Source organism: Paramisgurnus dabryanus, chromosome 2 (genome assembly GCF_030506205.2).
Source record: "Paramisgurnus dabryanus chromosome 2, PD_genome_1.1, whole genome shotgun sequence".
In the NCBI taxonomy this organism is placed as follows: Eukaryota; Metazoa; Chordata; class Actinopteri; order Cypriniformes; family Cobitidae; genus Paramisgurnus; species Paramisgurnus dabryanus.
The window spans coordinates 50582598-50594372 of record NC_133338.1 but is presented as its reverse complement, the minus strand read 5'-3'; the positions used below and the strand labels follow the sequence as shown (position 1 = coordinate 50594372).

At 44.9% G+C, this 11775-nt stretch overlaps 2 long non-coding RNA genes across 2 annotated transcripts; both read right to left on the bottom strand.

Moving 5' to 3' along the window:
- Positions 1–814: 814 nt before the first annotated feature.
- On the bottom strand, positions 815–1561 carry LOC135743765 (uncharacterized). The gene is made up of 4 exons (XR_010530578.2): positions 1484–1561; positions 1252–1385; positions 1066–1169; positions 815–955 (listed from the first exon to the last, which is right to left on the bottom strand). It is a non-coding gene; the product is annotated as an uncharacterized lncRNA (long non-coding RNA).
- Positions 1562–1574: 13 nt separating this feature from the next.
- Positions 1575–3713, bottom strand: LOC135743764 (uncharacterized). The gene is made up of 4 exons (XR_010530576.2): positions 3527–3713; positions 3215–3382; positions 2937–3032; positions 1575–1867 (listed from the first exon to the last, which is right to left on the bottom strand). It is a non-coding gene; the product is annotated as an uncharacterized lncRNA (long non-coding RNA).
- Between the last annotated feature and the right edge of the window lie 8062 nt (positions 3714–11775).

Here is an 11775-nt window from a genome sequence, read left to right as displayed (position 1 = left end):
AAGCCTGCTTACATACTATATTACTGTGCAAACTATATGGAAACACCAAATGTAGCACATAGAAAGTATTTGTTGAAATGATTATAAAACTAATTCATTTGTTAACATTATTTTACTATAGTAAACTGTATTATAAAAGACTGCTTACATACTATTTCACTGTGCAAACTATATGGAAACACCAAATGTAGCACAAAAAAAGTATTAATTGCAATGAATGTTAGTTCTACATTATTTTACTATGGTAAACTTTATTATGAAAAACCGCTTACTTATAAGTGCTATGTTTTTACTTATTAGGTTTTAAGGAGAATGCAACAGGTTCCAGGGCCTCTTACCTGCGTGATTCATCATCCAGGTTTTGCACAAATTGTCTAAATCCCTACACACAGAACATTTATTGTACCGACTATAAGCCTTTGAGGTGCAGGACTAGAGTAAGTTTTATTACATTTTTAAACCAATAACACTAAAGTATCATTATAGTAACAAAGTACCCAAAAGAACAAAAGATGTAACTTTAAAGAAAATATAATAGTCAGTCAAAAGTTTTTTTTATTTATTACAAATATATATTTAAATGTTAAACAATATACAAATAAACATACTTTAGTAACCATATTGTGCTCTTGTTTCAAAAATTGTTCAATTCATTTCTTACAGCTATCTATTCAGATAAATGGCATATCAAAGCTTTGTCAGCTGGTGCTATTTAAGACGACACTAAAAGGTTATCATCCTGTCGTGTGTTGTTCTCCAGATACGCTTGGAGCTTCCTGATCAGATCGGTCACAATTTTGGCTTTCGACGACCCCTGCACTGAAGATGGCATGCAATCACGTCCTCCTTTGAAGGTCTCTCAAACTGTGATGCCAGGTCCATTGGAATCAGGGCTTCCTTCAGCTTATCTTCAAATACCTCATCAAACACAAGCCTGATCACATCATCCACATAACTGTAGAAATATTGCAGTCAATAAATCTTTTGTTTTGATCATTTATTTCCCTGCTTCATACATTAAGTTTTTAATTATGAATGTATTTGAAATAAAACATTACTGCTTACGGTATGTCACTTGTGTGTTTTGGGAACATAGCCTTGTACTTTCCCTCTCCTGCTTTTGTTACGGCTTGGTGACATTGTAATGGATGGCTGCAAGGTACAAATACCTGTAAAATATAAACAAGCAATTAATTTATTGTAAAAGTAAATACTACTTTATTTAACACAGTTACTAAAATACTTAAATACCTGCACAGCATTCCAATAAATGAGAAAATCAATTTTTTTTTGCTGCAAATCTGAAATCTCAGGCTACAGACGGCAAAGGCATCCACTGATGATGATGATGGAAACATTGTGAAACGATGCTACTGCCTGGGTTCCTATTATTATGCAGAGAAAAAAAACTTTGTCATCATCAGTTATACATTTAAGACTGGTAGTGGTATCACTAGCTAAATACATCATATGTGTTACACACCTTTGCTCCTCATATGCCAGTCTGACTCCTTGTACTGTGTGTTATGATGTTGCATGTTTGCATACAGTGTAGAAGGATACATACACATCAAGTCCTTTTTGAGACTCTGTTACTTGGATGACACTTTTCCATCATCAAGGCAAAGTAACATTTGAGTGAATTCAAGTGTGTTGTCAGTCGCCTGGGATAGCTGAGGTGTAGTGCATAGATCAGTCCAAACATTACCAGAAAGGCATCAGTAAATCTGCAGAGGTTGACCAAATCTCGCTTTCAACGATGACAGATTTTCTCAGGCTGGAAGTGAACTGGACTTGTGTCGTCATCTATGATGACTGTAAGGAGGGCCTTTACAACATCTTAAAGCTCTGGCTCATCAGATGTGTCCTGCAAAATAAAACAGATATTAAAGCAAAAACTGGTTACACATGGCAAATACCAAGGGTAAATAGTTTTTTATTAATTAATTTTAGAAAAATTTTCAATTATTTACAGCAGGTTTAGTGCAAAAATAAAGGCATAAATCTAGTCATGACATATGTTAAACAAACAATATTGCTACAGAACAACAGACAGAAAGTGATTTTTAAAGATGTGTGAACAAGGAACACATAAGGATGTGAAAAACAGAAAATCAGTGTTCTAAAGGAGCCAGCCAAGCTACCAGTACATCCAAGTTGATAATATGCTCAAAAACCTATAAAGATAAATGCCTTATCTTGTTTAAAGAGCACCTATTATCCGATTCATGATTTAAATTTTTTTGGGGGGGTTGTCAGTGTGTATTAGTACATGTTAAGTTATCGATGACGCAAGTTATCCTCTCCAACTTAAATCTCTTTTCTTGACTACTACAAACACATGGATTGTAGGCAACAGTTTACTTCCATGGCCTGTTGGCGTGAACACGACGGTCATTATCATAATCCCGCCTGTTTCTGACTCACAGCCTGTAAAGAATTTTTAAAGATTTAAAGAAGACTTAACCATGACTCAATCACGAGTTTTGTGTTACGCAGAACATAACAGATTGGTAAGGTAAGGATACTAAAACGTTAAAACCATGCCTGCATTTGTGATCGTAGAAGCGACAAACAACCAGCGCTACTCTGCACTGCTCAAAACTTGTGTTTGAATCATGGTTTAGTCAGTAGTAAATTCTTTAAATATGAAAACATAAGCGGGCGGGATTATGATAATGACCGTCGAGTCCACATCAACAGGCTTAGGAAGTAAACTGTTGCCTACAATCCATGTGTTTGTTGTAATCCAAGAAAAGAGATTTAAGTTGGACACAATAACTCACGTCATTGTTTACATTGGATTTGTACATTTTGCATATCATTAACATGTACTAATACACACTTACACACCAAAGGAAATGTAAAATCATGAAAAACATGTTCTTCTAATAATAGTAGTGTATATTTTCCACAAAAAAAAAAAAACCACTCACTGTGCAGGTCCTGAAGAACCCTGAGACGTCCTCATGTTGATAGACTGGAAGGAGATAAAGAGCAGTGATACACTTGGTGTGTATGTCACGTACCTCCTATAATGATAAAACACCATGGAACATAACTGAAATGTAAATGTTAAACTTGTAATGCAATCAGACAAATAAGTGAAGAAAATGTAGCATTCAAAATTGAATCATTAAACTTGTCAAATGCTTTTCAACTTTCCTCTTTCAATTAAGAATTACACCCATAAAATCTTTAACAATATCTTTACCTGTTAATCGTAGATTCTTAGGATTTCAGTCAAAGCATTAGATGTCTTCCCAATTTTGGTTGTCTTTCTAGACTGATGACTTTTTTCAGAAAGAAGATGTCGGTCAAGCTCAGAGCAGAATATGTTGGGCAGGTTCTGTATTGTAATTCGTTGGAAGTCTAAATACACCTACATTTTTAAAAAAGACAACACAGTTATTTTAATTATGTGAATCTGGTAAATCTAACCCTCCCATAAAGCATAAAACAGCCCCTGATTGTGGTATAGGTTATCAGGAAAGGAATAACAAGAAAAAGTGGCACTACACATTACCTCAGACTCTATTTGAGTGCAGGCCAGAGTTCCATGAGGTTTTTCACTGGTGGGCATGTCTTCACTATGGTCTGTCGCCACAGGTCAAATGCTGTTTGCATCCTCTTTCTTATAAGTGAAGAGGATGAAATATAAATCTTTAATGAAAGTGTGTCATATTTGTAGTTGAAATGTAACATTCATTTCAAATTTGGTTCCTATTTGACCGAGAAAAGGAGTGTTTGTAGTCTCACCCATAGATATGTATAAAAGCTAGATGTCTTACGGCAGAGTCTCTAACGTCCTCACCTGGTGGCCATCTTACCTCAGACAGTTCGCTCACTCGTAGCATTGAGTTAATGGTGCAGGTACTTTTAAATGACCATAACTTGCTCAATGCTATACCAATTTTCAAACGGTTTGGTTTCTTACAAACATTATTAACGGGGCTATAATTCTGGATGCTTCAACATTTTTCATGAATTTTTTCTATTTTTTTTGTATAAGCATGCAGTGTCATAGGTACATCTTTGACGTTTATAACAAACCGTTTGAAAATCTGTACAAAATTAAGCAAGTTATGGTCATTTAAAAGTACCTATACCGTTAAGACTCAATGCTACGAGTGAGCGTCATGTGGTAAGATGGCCGCCAAAATACGGACGTTCCACTCAATTGGCCAGCAGCACGGGCGAGAAATCTAGCCTTTATACATATCTATGGTCTTACCCCCTCAACAAAGATATTGGACTTCCTGCTTTCAATGATGCAAAATGATGATTTTACATAATTGAAAGAAGGAAGTGCAACACTGAAATCTGTATTTCTCCGTGGCAACTGAGAAAATGATGCACGACCATTGAAAAACATGTTCTAACTATACAAAGCTAAATGCAAATGGGTGAAGTGTCCCTTTAAATATTTGCAATCTGTCAGTAAAAGAAGATGAGCACAACTTACACTGACAAATCATTTTGCAGCCAGCCACCTGAAAGGCAAACAAAATGCATGTTAGCAAGTGTATAGCTCCATTATATCAGGAAAACTTGAAACAGTTTGAGTAGAATTCCTCATACTTAATACTGAGTAACGTATAAGTTAACCAACAGTTTACATGATTATTGAACTTCCGAACACATGTGAAGGCAGAAAAGTTTAAACTTTTAGACCCATTTCTACGGTCTGATTAAGTGATTATCATTACATGCATCTTGCGTCTTTATATATTTTCTGCTTTTGTTGTCAGTTCTGTTTCATAACCAAGACATCGATGATAAACACACACCATAAAGAACTGAGATTTTGGCTATATTTTATCACACACACAGCGCATGCACAGCTTATGTCTTTGTAACCATGTGTTTATTTACATACGAACTATGTTCGTGCTTATATATCCAAACAGTTGATAACAGTGACAGGTTTTAAAAACGCTGACCGCCATAGGTTGATCTGAATATGATGCTTCTCCCTTCCGAATCACACACATTACACTTTAATGTTTAATCACACACGCGAGAAAAGCGAGACCACGCGGGGCAGTACTGACGTGTTTCCCACTAAAGGAAAGCGACGGTTTATCCAAAACCCAGCTGCCACGGCAACGCGACTTCGGTGTTTCCAGGTTATTTACTTTATGTCCACATCAGACAACATTGGCAATGGCTGTTTTTTGTATCGCGGGGGACGGAATCAACTGTTCATTAGAAAAAACACATTTACACTTACCGTGAAACGCTTAGGTTACTCACGTAACCCCGGTTCCCTGAAATAACGGGAACGAAGCATTGCGTCAGTTTGCTGACGCTATGGGGGAAACTCCTGTTTACTCCGTGATTGAAGCCTATTGGTTAACGTCTGTAGAAAATACAGACCAATGACGTTTGAGCCCGCGCGGGGGCGTGGCACACGTCCCTATATAAGCCGGTGAAATACGTCAAGAGCTCATTATTATTCGACTGAAGCGCGCAGCCGAATAACACTCGCTGCGTAGACGTTTGTAGCACGGCCAGCGACGCAATGCTTAGTTCCCGTTATTTCAGGGAACCGGGGTTACGTGAGTAACCTAAGCGTTCCCTTTCAATACGGTTCACTTCGCATTGCGTCAGTTTGCTGACGCTATGGGGGAACGTAATCCCATCCCGCCGTGCATACACAACGGACTGAGGTGCCCTTACCGGAGAGACACTGCATGTGGCCCTAACCCAGCATACATAGCTCTAGCGAGCGCAAGTGTAAGCACCATATATGAGACAGTAATACGCATACAGTGAAGTTTCTAAACGCACCATGATGCATATACAATAGAGCACAAGACGGCGGGTTCTCTGAGCGCGCCGCGAGCTGTGCATGAATTATTAATAGGTAGCCATGACGGTGAGCTAACAACGCACCGTGAAGGCATACAGAAACGCAGTCGCGTGAATCATTAAGCCGATAAGACCTGTGCTTGTAAGGCAGGGACATCCAGGCTATAAAATCTGACAAACGTAGACGGCGAGGACCAGCCGGCCGCGTTACAAATGTCAACCAAAGAAATCCCCGTAGACCAAGCCCAAGATGAAGCCATACCCCTCGTGGAGTGAGCTTTTAAACCAACTGGACAATGTTCATTCAGGGAGGCGTAAGCCAAAGCAATGGCTTCGACGATCCATTTAGATAGCCTCTGTTTAGTGAGCGGCATACCTAAGGAATGTTGCGCGAAGCTTACGAACAGCTGATCTGACTTGCGGTATGAGGCAGAACGGTCCGTGTATATTCTTAACGCTCTGACGGGGCAGAGCGTGTTCGGGGTTTGTTCGCCGTCCGCCGTCGGAAGGGCGAGAAGTGAAACCACCTGAACTCTAAATGGCGTGGTCAAAACTTTAGGAATGTATCCCGCTCTCGGTCTAAGGATCACTTTGCTATCGTTAGGACCGAATTCCAGACACGACGGGTCAATTGAAAACGCGTGTAAATCGCCCACTCGTTTAACCGATGCCAACGCCAGGAGGAGAGCGGTTTTAAACGAGAGAGCGCGCAGGTCAGCCTGTTCGAGGGGCTCGAAAGGGGGACCGCGCAGCGCTTTCAGGACCGTGGACAGATCCCAAGACGGGACCGTGTTAGGTCGCGGTGGGTTTAGTCTGCGAGGGCCTCTGAGGAATTTAATGATGAGATCATGTTTTCCCACGGTGCGACCGGCGATAAGGGCGTGATTCGCCGTTATCGCCGCCACATACACTTTAAGCGTCGAGAGCGCGCGACCGCTGTCCAGCATTTCCTGCAGAAAGGAGAGAATATGCTCCACTTCACAGGTGTTTGGGTTTAAGTCTTTCGTCGTGCACCAGTCAGAAAAAATAGACCACTTTTGAGCGTAAAGGCGCCTGGTAGATGGGGCCCTAGCTTCAGTTAGAGTATTTAACACTCGTCCTGAAAGGCGTGATGGTTGCCGTTCAGAGACCAAACGTGTAGATTCCATAGCTCCGGCTGTGGATGCCATATCGTCCCTCTCGCCTGAGATAGGAGGTCTTTCCTCAGCGGTACTGGCCATGGTGCTGATGTTTTCAGCTGCCATAGGTCGGGGAGCCACGGTTGATTGTGCCAAAACGGGGCGACCAGAATTATCGCGCATTTCGTCTCTCTTATCCTCTGAAGGACCTGTGGTAACAGAGCCACCGGAGGAAAAGCATACAGAAGACACGCCGGCCATGCTTGCGACAGGGCATCGTGATGTCTCGAGAAGAAGATCGGGCAATGCGCGTTCTCGTCTGATGCAAACAGATCGATCTCCGCCCGGCCGAAGACGGTCCATATTCTCTCGACCGTCTGAGGATGCAGTCTCCATTCTCCCGGCGGCGGACCGTTGCGCGAGAGAATGTCTGCACCCGTATTGGCTACACCCGGTACGTGAGTCGCCTTTAACGAACGTACGTTCGCGTGAGCCCATAATAAAAGCCGTTTCGCCAGCCTGGATAGGGAGCGAGATCTCAGCCCTCCTTGGTGGTTTATGAACGAAACCACCGTCATACTGTCCGACCGCACTAGAACGTGTTGATGTTGGAGTTTCGGTCGAAAGTGTCGTAGCGCCAAGATAACCGCCCACATCTCGAGGTGGTTGATATGTAGCTGAGACAACTGGTTGTTCCACGCACCGAAGGCGAGCTCGCCGTCGCAGTGAGCGCCCCAACCCGTCGCAGACGCATCCGTAGTCACCACTTTCCTCCTGCTCACGGAGCCGAGCTCCGTGCCCGAGAGGAAAAGGTGAGGGGATGTCCATATCGAAAGCGCTTTCACGCAGCTGTACGTGATTTTGATTAATAAGCGGCCCGACAACCAAGCACGGGGCGGAACTTTCGCTTTCAACCAAAACTGAAGCGGCCTCATGAACAGCATTCCCAACGGTATTAGTGGGGATGCTGCTGCCATCAGACCCAGCATTTTTTGGAATCGTTTGAGAGGGAGATGTGAACCCGCTTTGAACGATGCCGCCTCGCGTCTGACCGTGAGCGCGCGTTCCTGTGTAAGCCATGCCCGCATCTTTAATGAGTCGAGCGTCGTGCCTAAGAACGCGATTCGCTGCGTGGGGGTGAGCAAACTCTTCTGGAGGTTGATTTTGAACCCCAAATTCTCCAAATGCTGGAGTACAACGGTCTTGTGCGCAGTAATTTCCCTCTCTGACTGTGCTAGAATAAGCCAATCGTCGAGGTAATTCAATATGCGGATGCCGCTCTGTCTGAGAGGGGCGAGAGCCGCATCCGCACATTTGGTAAATGTGCGTGGTGCCAGAGATAATCCGAAGGGCAGAACTTTGTACTGGTATGCTGTCCCGTCGAACGCGAATCTTAGGAACGGCCTGTGACGTGGCGCTATCGGAATGTGAAAGTAAGCGTCTTTCAGATCCACTGATATGAACCAATCGCCCGGTCGAATTAACGCCATGATTCGTCTGGCTGTAAGCATTTTGAACGGCCGTTTGGCAAGAGCGCGATTCAAAACGCGTAGATCCAATATCGGTCTGAGGCCGCCATCTTTCTTTGGAACGAGAAAATAACGACTGTAAAAGCCTGATTCGCTTTGATCCGCCGGGACCGTCTCTATCGCGTCTTTTAGTAATAAAGAACGCACCTCTTCCCTGAGGATCTGTACACGATCGTCTGGGACAGTGGTGTAGAGAACGCCGCGAAACCGGGGTGGTCTCCGGGCGAATTGAAGTGAATAACCGTGTTGGATTACGTTTAGAATCCAGCCCGGCATACCGGGGGTGGATTGCCAAACGTGAAATTTGACGGCGAGCGTCGATATGCTTATGGACGTTAAGCCGTGTGTGTGTGTTTGTGTGTACAGAGGAGGAAATTTGCTCTTTTTGTGAAAAGGTAAAAAATTTTATTTCGCTGTTACAGCGAGGGTGTGTCCAGCGCCCGAGGGGACTGAAACACGCAGAACTTTCGAGGGCGGGCCGGCCGAAGCGGGACCAGAGCCTCTTTTCCTCCTCAGACTCTCTTCAGGGAGGCGGCGCCGGCGTCGGGTCCAGCGTAATCCGAGGACGGGGACCGCGGCGTCGAGGCGGGCCAGCCGGTCGTGCAGGACGCTGGCGCTTGACCTCCGGTTCAGCTCTCTGCTGGGGCTGAGCTGGTGCTGGCTTAGGGCGTTGAGCTGGCGGCGGTTTTGGGCGGCCGGTCTCAGACGCTGAGGCAGATCGTTTTGGTAGAAAATGCCGCATAGCCTGCGACGATTTCTGTGCCTCAGTGAAGCGCTGGGTGAACCCCTCCACAGCGGAGCCGAAGAGCCCCGACGGTGACACGGGCGAGTCAAGAAGGGCAACCCGATCCGTGTCCTTTATCTCCGTCAAGTTCAGCCACAGATGTCTCTCCAGAACAACCAGGCTGGCCATTGCTCTTCCTACAGCCTGAGTGGCGACTTTAGTGGCGCGAAGGGCCAGATCAGTCGCGCTGCGCAGGTTCTGAAAGGTCGACGGGTCCGGACCTGCCTCGTCCATGTCACGGAGGAGTTTTGCCTGGTATACCTGCAGCACCGCCATCGTATGGAGAGCGGATGCAGCGTGGCCGTCGGCGGCGTAGGATTTCGACGCCAGGGTCGATGTCAGGCGACAGGGCTTTGATGGGTGGTTCAACTTCGCCCTCCATCCGCCGGCTGAAGACGGGCAGAGATGGGCGGCGACAGTTTCCTCGAGCGGCGGCATCTTGGAGTAGCCGTGTTCGTCGGCGCCGTCCACTACGGAGAGGACGTGGGAGACGGCGCTCTGAGCTCGGGTGGAGTGGGGAGCACGCCAAGATTTGGTGAGCTCCTGGTGAACCTCAGGGAAAAACGGCGCCTGCCGTTGGCGGGACGATTGACGGCGCCCGGGCTGCAGAAACCATTCGTCCAACCGGCTGAGTTGAGGCTCTGACGGCGGCGACCACTTAATGTTGAGCTCCGCCGTAGCTTGCGTCAAGATGCGGATGAGCTCAGAGTCGTGAGGACGCGACTCGGTAGGTTCATCAGCGGCGGCTGCGTGGGCGTCGTCATCCGAAGCCGCCCAATCCTCTAACTCCTCAGAGGATGACATCACTTCCAAGTTGTCACCGGACCCAAAGGAAACCATGCCGCTAGCACTCGGCAGGGGGCGTAGGTCCTCATGGGCGAAGGTGACAGGGTGACGGCGGGGAGACAGAGCACGCGGGGGATGAGCCGGCGTGGACTCGGTCTCAGGGCGTCTTCCAGCTTCACGGCTCCGCTGCTGTTTAGGCGGGAGAGCACGGGAAGCCTTCCGTTTAAAGATCTCGAGGCGGGAGCGCAGCACCGCGATAGGAAGGAGCTCGCAGTGGGCGCAGCCCGCCTCAGCGAGTACGGCCTCGGCGTGGGCAGGACCCAGACAGATGACGCACTCCTTGTGGAAATCCTCCACAGGCAAAGGGGCTCGGCAGGAGCCGCAATGCCGAAGCGACATTATCTCAACGCGCTTCTGCTCTTTTAGATAACTCTTTTTAGTCTCACCGGAAAGCGGCAGGGGAACACGCTGGTGTGTTGTAGTCCGCTGCAGTGCTTGGATCGACGGCGAGTAAGGGCTTCTTCTTCGGAGCAGCGAGAAGGTTCGCGCTGAAGGAGAAAAGTAATGAGCTCTTGACGTATTTCACCGGCTTATATAGGGACGTGTGCCACGCCCCCGCGCGGGCTCAAACGTCATTGGTCTGTATTTTCTACAGACGTTAACCAATAGGCTTCAATCACGGAGTAAACAGGAGTTTCCCCCATAGCGTCAGCAAACTGACGCAATGCGAAGTGAACCGTATTGAAAGGGAACCGATGGTGCTGATTACTGCCGACAGCTTGAAGTTCGAATGCAGTCAATTGTGGCGCCAAGCCGCCAACGTCATTCCCACGTTGCGCGTTCCGGTTCTCACGCACGCGCTGATCTTGGACCACGTGAGTGTCGTAAGCCAATAAAATGATGGACCTAACCTAATTCAAAATTAAACTTTTTTCAAACGTATATTAATGTTATCTTTGATAAATTCAAATAAACATCTAATGTTGAACCCACTGGCATGGTCAATGAAATTACAATTCTGAGACCCTAATTTGAAGTGAATATGTGTGTATATTTTAAATGTTAACCATTTTAAAATTTATATCATTTAATGACACTGACACACGCACGCAGACGTTACTGATGTCAGACGCTTGACAGTTGAAACAACAAAAATAAGTACATTGAAATTATACTCAAAAATCAACTTAATCTGCAAATAGTTTCAGTAAATTAAAAATATTGAGTTTAATTTACTCACAATTTAAAAAAAGTCTCAGAAATGCAAAACATTTGAGTTAGTAGAACTTTTTTAGAAAATTAAGTTTATACTACTCAATCAATTTAATTATTTTGAGCATTTGGGTTTACAGTGTGGTTTATGCGCCAAGCGCACAGCCGAAAAGAGGTTTTCCTATTTTCCTAATAAGTAATGGGAGTATTTTTGGCGTAACATGCAATAAACCAATGAGGGTCTCAGCTCTCATCCCCTTTAAAAGCCAATTGCACTGGCACCATGCTGATTGGTATAAAAAATTGTTGTTTTCAACTTTCAAAAGTTGTTTTCTTTCACTCATGGAAGTAAAATTAGTAGGCTTTTAATTGCTAAAAATGAATGGAAAGCCTACATGATCTGTGTTATCTCAAAAAATTATTTACAAATATGCAAGAAAAGGTTTGTACTCTAAAAATACTTTATTTTATACAAGATAAAGAATTTACAAATGTGCAGAGAGCCTTCAGCACAAGGACAGCGCAGTGAGTG